The following is an 11,626-nucleotide window of genomic DNA, read 5'->3' on the forward strand; positions in this document are numbered from 1 at the left end:
GTGGGCAAAGACTATGCACTGGCTGGGGTTGCGGGTTGGGGGAGACCCAGGTTCATATCCCGACTCAGCCAGCGGGGTGTTAGCAGATACACGACACAGATCGAATCCACAGAGAAGAGAAATCCTGGCAACACTATACTAAGGGAAATTAAACAAAAACTGTGCATAAATTCAGAAGAGAGGAGGAGGGGGATTTCGGCAAACTCGCCTACAGACTAGCCCCGCCTACCTCCCAACTTTTTGTTGTTCTTCCTAGGTTGATCAGACGCTTTAACCACTTTAAGCACGGGTGGATTTGTTCCTTTAAATAGCATTCCCAAGAGTTTGGTATTTTGGCTAGTGAAGTGTAGGCAAAAGTGTGTATTTTGGGCTTAAGTGTGTGTTGTGTCTTTACTATTCCATTCTTCGTATTTATTAATTGAATTGGGGTTTCCCTTAGCTATTGAATTGAATTGAAACTTTTAGATGTTTGGCACTTTTATTCTTTAGTCGTCTTTTGACATTATTGTCACTTTTCTTTGATGTTTGGATTTCCTGTAAGAGGGGAAACGAGCACAAATAAACAAAGACTGAAATGAATCACTACACCAGAAGAGGAATAAATTTGCTGAATGAACATTCATTACTCTGCAAGAGTAAATCCTACCTCGCCAACCTTTTTTGAATTGCTGGAGAGAGTCAACAAAAATGTAAATGAAACTAGTCCAGTAGATATTATATAAATGCTTATCCGAAAAGCTTCTGAAAATAGTGCATCACAAAAAGCTGATGAGTAAACTTAATGGTCATGGATAAAAGCATTCATCTTAAACTGCAAATGGGAGAGGGTTTAGCAATTCTCACCCATGTACTCTTTAAATCTTTTTTAAAAATAAATATTTTAATTAATTTTCAATTTTCACTTCACACATAAAACTATATACCACTCAACACACCAGCTGCATTGCTTAGAAATTTCAGATCAAATTCTTATAATTCAGTCCCTCCCAAAAATTCTACATTGTTATGGGATTTCGGAGGGTTAAAGACACAGTCCTTTTGACCATAACACCTATACAACATAAAAGGGATGTGGGTGGTGCTGTGGTCTAAACCACTGGGCTTGCCGATCAGAAGGTCAGCGATTCGAATCCCCGTGACGGGGTGAGCTCCCGTTGCTCGGTCCCTGCTCCTGCCAACCTAGCAGTTCGAAAGCACGTCAAAGTGCAAGTAGATAAATAGGTACCGCTACAGCGGGAAGGTAAATGGCGTTTCCGTGTGCTGCTCTGGTTTCACCAGAAGCGGCTTAGTCATGCTGGCCAAATGACCCAGAAAAACTGTCTGCGGACAAACGTTGGCTCCCTCGGCCAGTAAAGTGAGATGAGCACCGTGACTGGACTTAACTGTCAGGGGTCCTTTTCCTTTACCTTTATACAACATAAAAATTAAAACAGTTATATAAATACCACATAATAAAATACAGATTCTAACAGCAACAGCAAAAAATAAGAAGAAGAGAAAATCAGTAGCAGGGTATCTAAAATACAAAAACAGCACACAAATGCAGATTATGTCACTCAACATGTCTTCTGTTCCTCTCAAAATTCCCAAATACTATGACCCAACTGCTCTGCAAATATGTTCATTCCCTGCAATACTGTGGCCCTTGCCCCCAATATTATTTCAGCCTCTGTACTCCTCAGATGTTGAAATCGGAATAAAGTATACCATAACATAGATCCATGTGGTTGTATGTCTCTTGTATAATGAGATTTATTACGGCATTTGGAATTTTTGCTTCCGGATTTAATTTTCTTTTAGCACTGGATTCTGAATGTCAAGCATGCTACTTGTATTTGACAAAATTGTTTGGTGACTCCTTCAAAGTCAAAAGGACATTTTATTATACTTTCAAAATACCTGGTTGCAAGCTATACTGCATGGAAAGTGTAACCAATTAAATTATCTGGCATCCAGACAAAAGCAGTTTTAAGGAGTTTGCCTGAGCTTTGGCTGTAGCACACACCTGATTCCTAATATTGACAGCAGCTCATTGATGCTTCATTAATTTTATGTAATTATGGCTGACAATGTCTGCTGGGACCCCTGTTTAGACAGTCAAGAACTCACAGGTGTCATTTCTGAGGACGTATGCTTTTGTTTTGGCTGTTGCTCTTGTATGTCTGATCAGCTCTCTACAGCAGGGGTCCCATGAGCTTCATTCAGGTAATAATAATAATAATAATAATAATAATAATAATAATAATAATATTTCTACCCTGTCCATCTTGCTGGGTTTCCCCTGCCACTCTGGGGGGCTTACAGCATAACTAAAAACATAATAAAAACATCAAGCCTTAAAAATCTGCAAATACAGGGCTGCCTTCAGATGTCTTCCAAAAGTTGTGTAATTCTTTATCTCCTTGACATCTGAAGGGAGGGTGTTCCACAGGGAGGGCACCACTACCGAGAAGGCTCTCTGCCTGGATCCTTGTAACTTCGCTTCTCACATTGTGGGAATGTCCAGGTGTCCAGGTTGAGCAATGGGGGTGGAGACACTGCTTCAGATATACTGGGCCAAGGCCATTTCGGGCTTTAAAGGTCAGCACCAACACCTTGAATTGTGCTCGGATATGTACTGGGAGCCAATGTAGGTCTTTCAAGACCAGTGTTATATGGTCTCAGTGGCCGCTCCCAGTCACCAGTCTAGCTGCCACATTCTTGATTAGTTGTAGTTTCCGTGTCACCTTCAAAGGTAGCCCACGTAGAGCGCACTGCATTAGTCCAAGCGGGAGATAACCAGGGCATTCACCACTGGCGAGACATATTGGTCTGTGGCATGTTGGCATTAAATATTCACACTCTATTTTTATTGCTTCTTTTATTTCTTATATTGTGTTTTATCGTATTGCAATCTGAATTCTATGCAATGCAAATTGTATTACAATAAAATGCAATCTTAGAAATAAAAGTAGCAATTAAAAACCACACAGCAACTAGCAAAGTGCATTACAATTGCTGTAACAAGCAGAAAAATCAGTGGTCTGCCAAGACTGTCAGCAATTTTCAAGTGGTCCATTGTAGCGAGGAGTTTGGGAACCTGTGCCCTACAGTGTCCAGGAAAAGCAAGTGGTGGTTTCACCCATTTGGCTAAATATTGGCTGAACTGGAGCCAATTTTCCTAACAAAAAAAATCCCATTTTAATAGGTCTGGTGGCACTTTTATTTCAATGAAGGTCATATGTGTGCTCAGGAGAGCAATTATTCTCCCCTTCCATCATTAATGAGTGCTATTCATGCACTATAATATATAGCATGGCATCAGTACCTTAAATGATAGTGGATAAGAGGGAATTTCAGCAGGTGTAGTTTGGGAATGTCACCATAAGTTTATCCCACCAATTTTGCCAAAGGTCAGGGGTGATGAACCTGTGGCCCTTCCATTGTTTCTGAATTACAACCCCCATGGTTCTTGACCATTGGCCATGCTGGTTGTGGATCATGAGAGTTGGAGTAGAACAATATCTGGAGGGTCACAGTTTCCTCCATCCCTGCTATAGACCATGAGCTGTTGGGTCCTCAGCTAGGATCTTTGCAAGTGCTCCAGTGGCAAAACCATGGCAGAGATGCAGATTCTCAGCCTTGATGGAGATATTTCTGCCGTGTGTGTGTGTGTGTCTCCTTTGTTTATTTATTTAAATTTATATACTGCTTGATTGTAGGGAATAAAAAACTCAATGTGGTTTACAAAAAAAGAGAAAAATAAAATTACCACTAAAAAGTTTACAGCTATAAATTAAAACATACGGAAACTTAAAACCACAGCAGAATACCGTAGACTAAATACAATTAAAACTCATGCAAGCATTCTAAACATCTAAGTAGGCTTGTCAAAATAAGAATGTCTTCAGCAGGCCCTGGAAAGAATACAGTGCAGGTGCCTGGCTAATATCAATTCTAAGGACAGTGAAGGGGTGAAATGACCAGCTTCAGTTGTGAGGCTAGATATATTGGATATATCTCTGCTCTTGCAGTCCCCTCTCCCTCCTTTGAAAAGGGGATACGCTGAAGTCAGAGGGTGCTGAATAACAGAATTCAGCAGAGCTAAGATTTGACCTCCATCTTTTATTTAATTTTGAATTATGGTTTCCACCACTCCACTTTAGAACTCCATTTTAGATTTAATGACTTTTAGCCATTTCTATTGCAGGCTCGGTGGGCAGAAAGTGGCTATTTATTATGATAATTGGGTATTTCCCCCCCCCCCCACCATAGCGTGGATAATTATTGCATGAATAGTTCATCTCCCCATACGTGGTCTGGAAGTAATTTCTCTGGATACCGTTCAGCCTGAATACAGGTCAGCGAAATGTGTGGAGTAAGGAATTGGATTAGTTCCCTGCTACAAACTAGCATGATATCATCAGGATAGAAATAGGTCCTCAGTGATGGGGCAGGGAATGGCACGCAGGACTGTTCACCACTGGAAACAACCAGCTGGGGTTTTTTTTTATGGACCAGAGTTCTGATCAGAAAAGCTATGGAAACCCTTAAAAAACAGAAAGCTTTTATTGAAGATTTTTCTTTCTTATACAAGTCGCATGCAAGTGACACCACCTCCTCCATTTCCTTAGCATACACTAAAGATGCACTTGTTGGACTTGTGTAGTGTTATTTGATCCAAGTCTTCTGCTTAGATTCCTTTTTCCAGATCAAGGTTCACTGTGTCATGGACACATAAGACTTGGATATATTCAGGTACCAAAGTAATTACTTCTATATACTTACCAGCTAATCCCCTTGCAAGCAGCAAGTGGGAATGTGAGTGCAATGCCACTACACCAGGGTCAGTTATAGGCTTTCATCACTATCAGAGACACCTGAAATGCCCTTCCACTTAAAGCCAATTTGAGGCAGAGACAAGTCATTAGCCACTGCTAAAAATATATCCGATTCCTACATCTTGCTCCTCGCTTAACAAACCAGAGGTTTTTGCATCTTAACTGAGGACTGCAACTTTCTGACCCGCCTGGTCTCAGCAGGATATTTAATAGTCAATATTTAAATGACACCACTCTTTTATTTCCCTCTGGCATGATGGTGATATTTCTTAAGCTCCCACAAGAAGCCATTTTCTATGCTAAAACCTAGGATTACTTAATAAAATACAGGTACACCTCCCACACACATCTTACTATCTAGAGAGCATAATCTGGTTACCTCTTTCAATTGTGCCTGACTCTGTGATCCTAATCATGTTCACTCAGAAGTTATGGAAATCAATCAATTTATTCATAAGACTCTTGAGAGTTCCATGGACTGCAAGAAGATCAAACCTATCCATTCTTAAGGAAATCAGCCCTGAGTGCTCACTGGAAGGACAGATCCTGAAGCTGAGGCTCCAATACTTTGGCCACCTCATGAGAAGAGAAGACTCCCTGGAAAAGCCCCTGATGTTGGTAAAGATGGAGGGCACAAGGAGAAGGGGACGACAGAGGACGAGATGGTTGAACAGTGTTCTCGAACATGAGTCTGACCAAACTGCGGGAGGCAGTGGAAGACAGAAGTGCCTGGCGTGCTCTGGTCCATGGGGTCACAAAGAGTCAGACACGACTAAATGACTAAACAACAGCAAAGTGGGCATCAAATTGCAGGCATAATTCCAAAGTGGCCTCTTTCACACTTATGAAATGTTTGGTTTTTTGTTTGCTATCTCTTTCACACTTTTCCTGGAAGCAGCTCTATGGGTGACATACATCGTTCTATAACAACAAATATATACATTTTCTTATCTTCAAAACACCCCTATGAGGTAGGCTAGGCCAGGCACCCCCAAACTTCGGCCCTCCAGATGTTTTGGACTACAGTTCCCATCTTCCCCAACCACTGGTCCTGTTAGCTAGGGATCATGGGAGTTGTAGGCCAAAACATCTGGAGGGCCGAAGTTTGGGGACACCTGGGCTAGGCTGTGTGATAGTGACTTCCACAAGGTCACAAAGGTTAGTTTCATGGCTGACCGAAGATTTCAACTTGGGTCTTCCCTGTCCTGGACTGGCACTGTAACCCAGCGGTCACCAGTCTTTTTGGACTGATAGGTATACTGTACTTTGGATTTTGAGAAAGTGCCATGGGAAACAGGGACAAAACAGTGGTTGTTGGGAGTGTGAAATAAAACAGAATAATTGCTGTATCTGAAAGAGCAGGAATGGGAACACAAAACGGTATGGTCATGCTCCCTGCCTCCATCCATGGAAAAAGGCACAGACACTAGTCACCACTGGTCTCATTCACAGAGCACAGCTGTTTACTCCTCTGTCCAGAATATAAGGGTATTTGGCATCCAACAAAACGTAGGCATGTTCAGGGATCTGTGTTCAGTGCAGGAGAGACTGAGCTACAGCAAACAGAAACTGGTCAGGAAAAGCGGGCTGTTATGAATTTGAGGTGATGTTTACTAAGACCTTTCACATAGAAAATACTAGTGGGTACACTGATGCCCACGGGCACTAGGTTGGTGACCCATGCTTTAACCATTACGCCCTTTCCACTGTTGAGATTCTCAGCTCCCCCCCTCCATATCTGCTAGAAGCTGATGGGTGATTTTTGCATAGGGAAGGGAAGTGTTTTTTTTTCTGGAGGGGCGCAGGGGTACGGATACCCCTAAACATTTTGTGAATCTTTGTACTTTTGTCCATTTACTGTATTTATTTTTCCCGATTTGAACTATAAAATGGTGATTTTCTTGAGTCAAAATGAGAGTACCCCTAAACTTTTTTAAAATAAAAAATGCACTGGGGAAGGGGGATGATACCGTCTCTGTAAAGCACACAGCATTTACTTTGTCACAAGAGCATGTATCACAAATGACACCCCTCTCAAAGAGGTAGGTATAGGAAAAGTCTCTCCCGGCACTTCACAAATGGTAGCATCTGCATTTTCCCCGACTTAAGATTCTCCCTATGTAGAAAAAAAAGATGTTTTGAAAAAACTCAAAAGCTAGGAAGATTTGGAGGCACAACCACTGTCAAGAGATATTAATTAGAGTTCACTGGACTATAAAATATTCTAGTTCCCCTCGCCCTCCCTGCTTTTTTTTTGCTTTCCATTTTTTGAGAAGCAAGCTGGACCAATGGAAAATGACAAATGCATATACCAAAAAGGGGGCGGGGTGGGGAAGCTAGGCAAGCAGGGTTTTCTCCTGAAGGACTACAGTCAAATGCTACTGATGTCAAAAGAAAATGTTGGAATCACAGTGAGTGAATGATGACAAAATGCCTGATGGACTGCTTCCTTTACCTCTTTTGCGTCCAACCAGAAGCCAAGCTGTCACTCAATGCCAAACTAGAGAGACCTTAAATGTCTCCTCTCAGCTCATCCCTGGAACAAACAGCATCCTGATATTTCATGTCTATGGAAGCAGTCTTTATTGCAAATAAGATCGTCATTTGACCTGCCTTCTTTAATGAGACTGGATTGAAGGCTTCCTGCTGAGGCTGGGATTTTTGCCAGAGCAGTGATAAGCCTTTCCTAGCTATGGCCTTGGTAAGACTCTTGGCTTGACACCCCACCCCCACCCGTGGCTCTGACCCCTGGAGTGATTCCTATTTCCTTGTTCCAAGTTTGAGGCTTCCTCTCAATGAGTACCTAAGGCACAGCTCCAACAAACTGCCCTGCTGCACCCAGAATCCCTCACTTATAGGCTTACTGTCCATGTTATCTCTGAGTTTTAGCTGGACCAGAGAACCTTCTGCCCAGTTCTTCTCCTTTTCTCCTAAAATCTATAAATATCATAATGAAACACATACCACCCAAGTGTCCCAATTTTCCAGGGACAGTCCTGGAATTACAGAAGCCATCCTGGTTTCTGATTTCATACCAGAATGTCCCAGTTTTTCTTTCTTCCTCCCCTCCACACCTTGGAGGCCAAGATGTCAAGATCTGCATCTCTTCCTTTGTGGGAGGTGGGGAGAGCATGTGTTATTATTGTGCAGCAAATGTTTAACAGCATAGGAACCTGAGTTACCTTCAGCTTGTGTTCAGCTAAGCACCTTCCCATGTGCAAGAAATCACAACTAATTGGAGCCCATGGTTTTGTGCCTGCTGCATACTTTGCTTTATTGCTGGGCACTTGACACACTAGCTCAAGGGACAGCAGAAATGTTACTCACTAAAAGCCTAAGCCTTAAGGCTAATGCTTCAGACTAGGCATCCCCAAACTGCGGCCCTCCAGATGTTTTGGCCTACAACTCCCATTATCCCTAGCTAACAGGACCAGTGGTCAGGGATGATGGGAATTGTAGTCCAAAACATCTGGAGGGCCGAAGTTTGGGGATGCCTGCTTCAGACCCTAACAGATCCTTTTATCTGTCTGGTGATTTACTGTAATTTTCCTTTAGATTCCAAAATGATGGGAAATTACGACATTCTGCTGTTCATTTTTTATATCACTGTGGTGATTTAATTAGCCGGTGTACACACTATAACTTTGAATCCCATTCTTTTCCTCAAAGAATGCTAGGTAATGGAGTTTGTTAAGGGTTGCTGGGGATTGTAACACTGTAAGAGGGGTAACTCCCGTACCCATAATTCTTTGAGGGAAAGAATGTGCTTCAAATGTGCTTTAAAGGTACTATATATATATAATGTTGCGTGCACGCGCGCGCACACACACAGCCACTATCTTTTCTCTCTGTCTCACAGTTAGCTCTCTCAAGTTTGAAGCTTGTCAAATAGTGGTATAAATTCTCGGCACCTGGAGAGAGAAAGACAATATTCCCTTCTTGGAGGGAAAAAAAATCAATTCTTTATATTTTTTCAAAAAACTACTTGAAGGTAAATTAGAGAGGCAGCTAAGTAGTTCCTGTGGAGAAGCAGGTGCCCAGCTTTCTTTTATCAAAGGGCTAATCTGTAGATCACCATGATGCAGACTTTGCAGAGAGGCTGGATTTAGTAGTGCTATTACCTTGCATTATGAGCTCCTGCTGGGAAAAGAAAAGGCAAAATTGCCAACAGACATCAGCAGGACTCAGGAGAAGGTAGAAAGTGCCACCTTTACAGTAAGACATTTCTCTCCAGCAACTAGACAAGATAATTGTTAACTACATCAGGCAAACTAAGACTTGGATCCAAACTAAGGATACACAATATATGCACACTTACCTGGAAGTCACGTGAATTCTCATACTCTCCAACACACCTCAGATGAAAATAGGGACATTGATTGATTGATTGATTGATTACGGTTCTTGACCAGCACACATAAATATGCAATACATAAAACAATAAAAGAAAAACAGTAATAATCTAAAAATAGGCAATAAATATAAGTTTTAACAATTGTTTAAAAGAAAACTGATTAAAAGGAGTGTTACTACTTAGGGAGGTAGACTACAGCAATTAATAACACTGGGTCCTCTTTAGCTAGTCCTGAAGATGTTCTGAAGATATTTGGACACTGCTAATTAGATTAGACCAAATTTTTATGACTCTAGCACAGAATTTGGCTACCTTCGCTGACACATTAGAGTTAGTGTTGGAAAGAAGCCACTCTATATAGAAATTATCCGAGCGTCCAGGTAGCTCTGCCAGTATAGTGTGGATAAGCTCGCCTCGCACCTCCTCGTAGAAGCAGCATCGCAAAAGTATATGGCCGATAGATTCCATTTCTCCTGATCCGCACAGGCAGGGACATTTTCCTAGCCTCTCTGACTCCAAGCCAGAGTGGGGAGGTGCACTTTTTACACACACACACACACACACACACACACACACACACACACACACAATGCACCCTTGATAGGGGCCAACCTGACGAACTCCAATATATGCCCCTGCCTTCACCACACGAGCAGGAATAACCACAAAGCATTAAGTTAGCAAACGTGATTGTTTTTAGACCTTTCTCCCACTTATACAGTGGTAGGTACCTCAGTTTTCGAATGTCTTGGAGGTCGAACGTTTCGATTTCCGAACGCCAAAAACCCAGAAGCTTTTCGGAAGTCGAATGTGCCACGTGGCTCCCGTATTGAGTTTTCCATAAGTAAATGCTTCTGGAAGTAAATGCTTTGGTTTTTGAACATTTCGGAAGTCAAACAGTCTTCTGGAAAGGATTACGTTCAAAAACCGAGGTACCACAGTATAGCAAAAGACTTGGAGGTGATAAGGGAAGACCTTGGTGGCAGGAAAAAGGGTCTCTCTTTGTGTGACAGTTTTAGTCCTTTGGTGACGGGGGGGGGGAGGGCACTGAGGAAGAGGTGGGTGGAAATTAGAGGGGGCAAAGGGGGCATTGGGGAAAATGAGGGGAATATGGGAGGTAGAGAAGACTATATGCCTGGGTTGGGGGAGAGAGACAGTTTTAGGACTTGGCAATTGGTGAGGAAAAACCTGGAGAGGATGAACTGAGGAGACAGTAGATGGAAGTGGGTGAGGTTAAAGGGTACATTCGCAATCCTGTGGAGAAGCAAGACAGAGTATTGGGAGATCTGTCAATGTCCCTGCCATCTTGCTATAATCAGACTTTTCCCTATTTCATTCCTCAGCTGCTTCAGATGAAAAAGGTAAAGCATGCAAAACCTTCAAATATTCCATTGTACCCTCATGAAATATATTTCACTACTGGTACCATGTGTTGGATGGCCACGGGGCACAGAAAGGAAGGATTTCCACAAGCCTACTGTGCTTGGCCCAGACATGTGGGCTTCAAACAGCCAAGACAGAACACCTGAGCTTGGGGTCACCGTGCAGAACACCTGCTGTAGTATGAAGCAATAGCAGTAAAGCCCATTGATCTTCCACTGCAGCCCCAGCCCCAGCCCTCCTTCAGCAGCCACATATGTTGAATGAAAAGAGAGGGCTAGCAAGCAATTAAGAAGAGCAGGCTGTGCTTGCACAGGATTTGTTCTTTTCAATAAATCATTCAAGTCCATGTGAGAAACTTACAATACGAACATCATATAAGAGGTTTCTGGACTCTATCTGCTGGCAAACAAAGCTGGGGCTACACTCTTATCTGTTCTGCTCCCTGCCATCCTACAATATTTCAGGGTTGTTTTTTAAAGAAACTGGATATCTGGTTCATTTGGAAAGATGACTTTGCATTACAGCTTTTTAAAAGAAGAAAAAAACACCCTACAAAAAACAGAATCACAATGCTCTTGTTTGATGTATAAGGTCACAAATTCTTTTAAAGCTTCTGGTGACATTTGCATGGCCATTAGCTTTGCAGGACTGTTTTGCATAGGCAAGTAGCATCAGACGTGTTCTCAGCAGTCCTTTGAAATCTTCCCCTTCTGAAACAAGAATGAAACCTGTGGGCATTCTTCTGCCACCAAGTGTCTCTGTGTTGCTGAAGACTATTTCTGAAATGTCACTAGATGCATTCTGACTAAGAAGACTCATGCGACATTTTATTGCAGGTAGGGTTTTTAGATTTTGCATAACATGCAAGTCTACAGTTATATGACTCTATGAATGTTGGCATTCATAGTATAGCAGAATTGTGCCTTGGGAAGTTTGTGGGGAGTGCTTTAGTAGTTGTTGCAGAACACACTCATGAAATGCATACCTATCAGGCAGAAGTGCAAAAGATGTAGTTTGGGGTCACCAATGTGATGCTCATGGGAACCAGTGCGCCCCAAGGCAATGTGAG

This window comes from Zootoca vivipara, chromosome 7, assembly GCF_963506605.1.
Source record: "Zootoca vivipara chromosome 7, rZooViv1.1, whole genome shotgun sequence".
Classification (NCBI taxonomy): domain Eukaryota; kingdom Metazoa; phylum Chordata; class Lepidosauria; order Squamata; family Lacertidae; genus Zootoca; species Zootoca vivipara.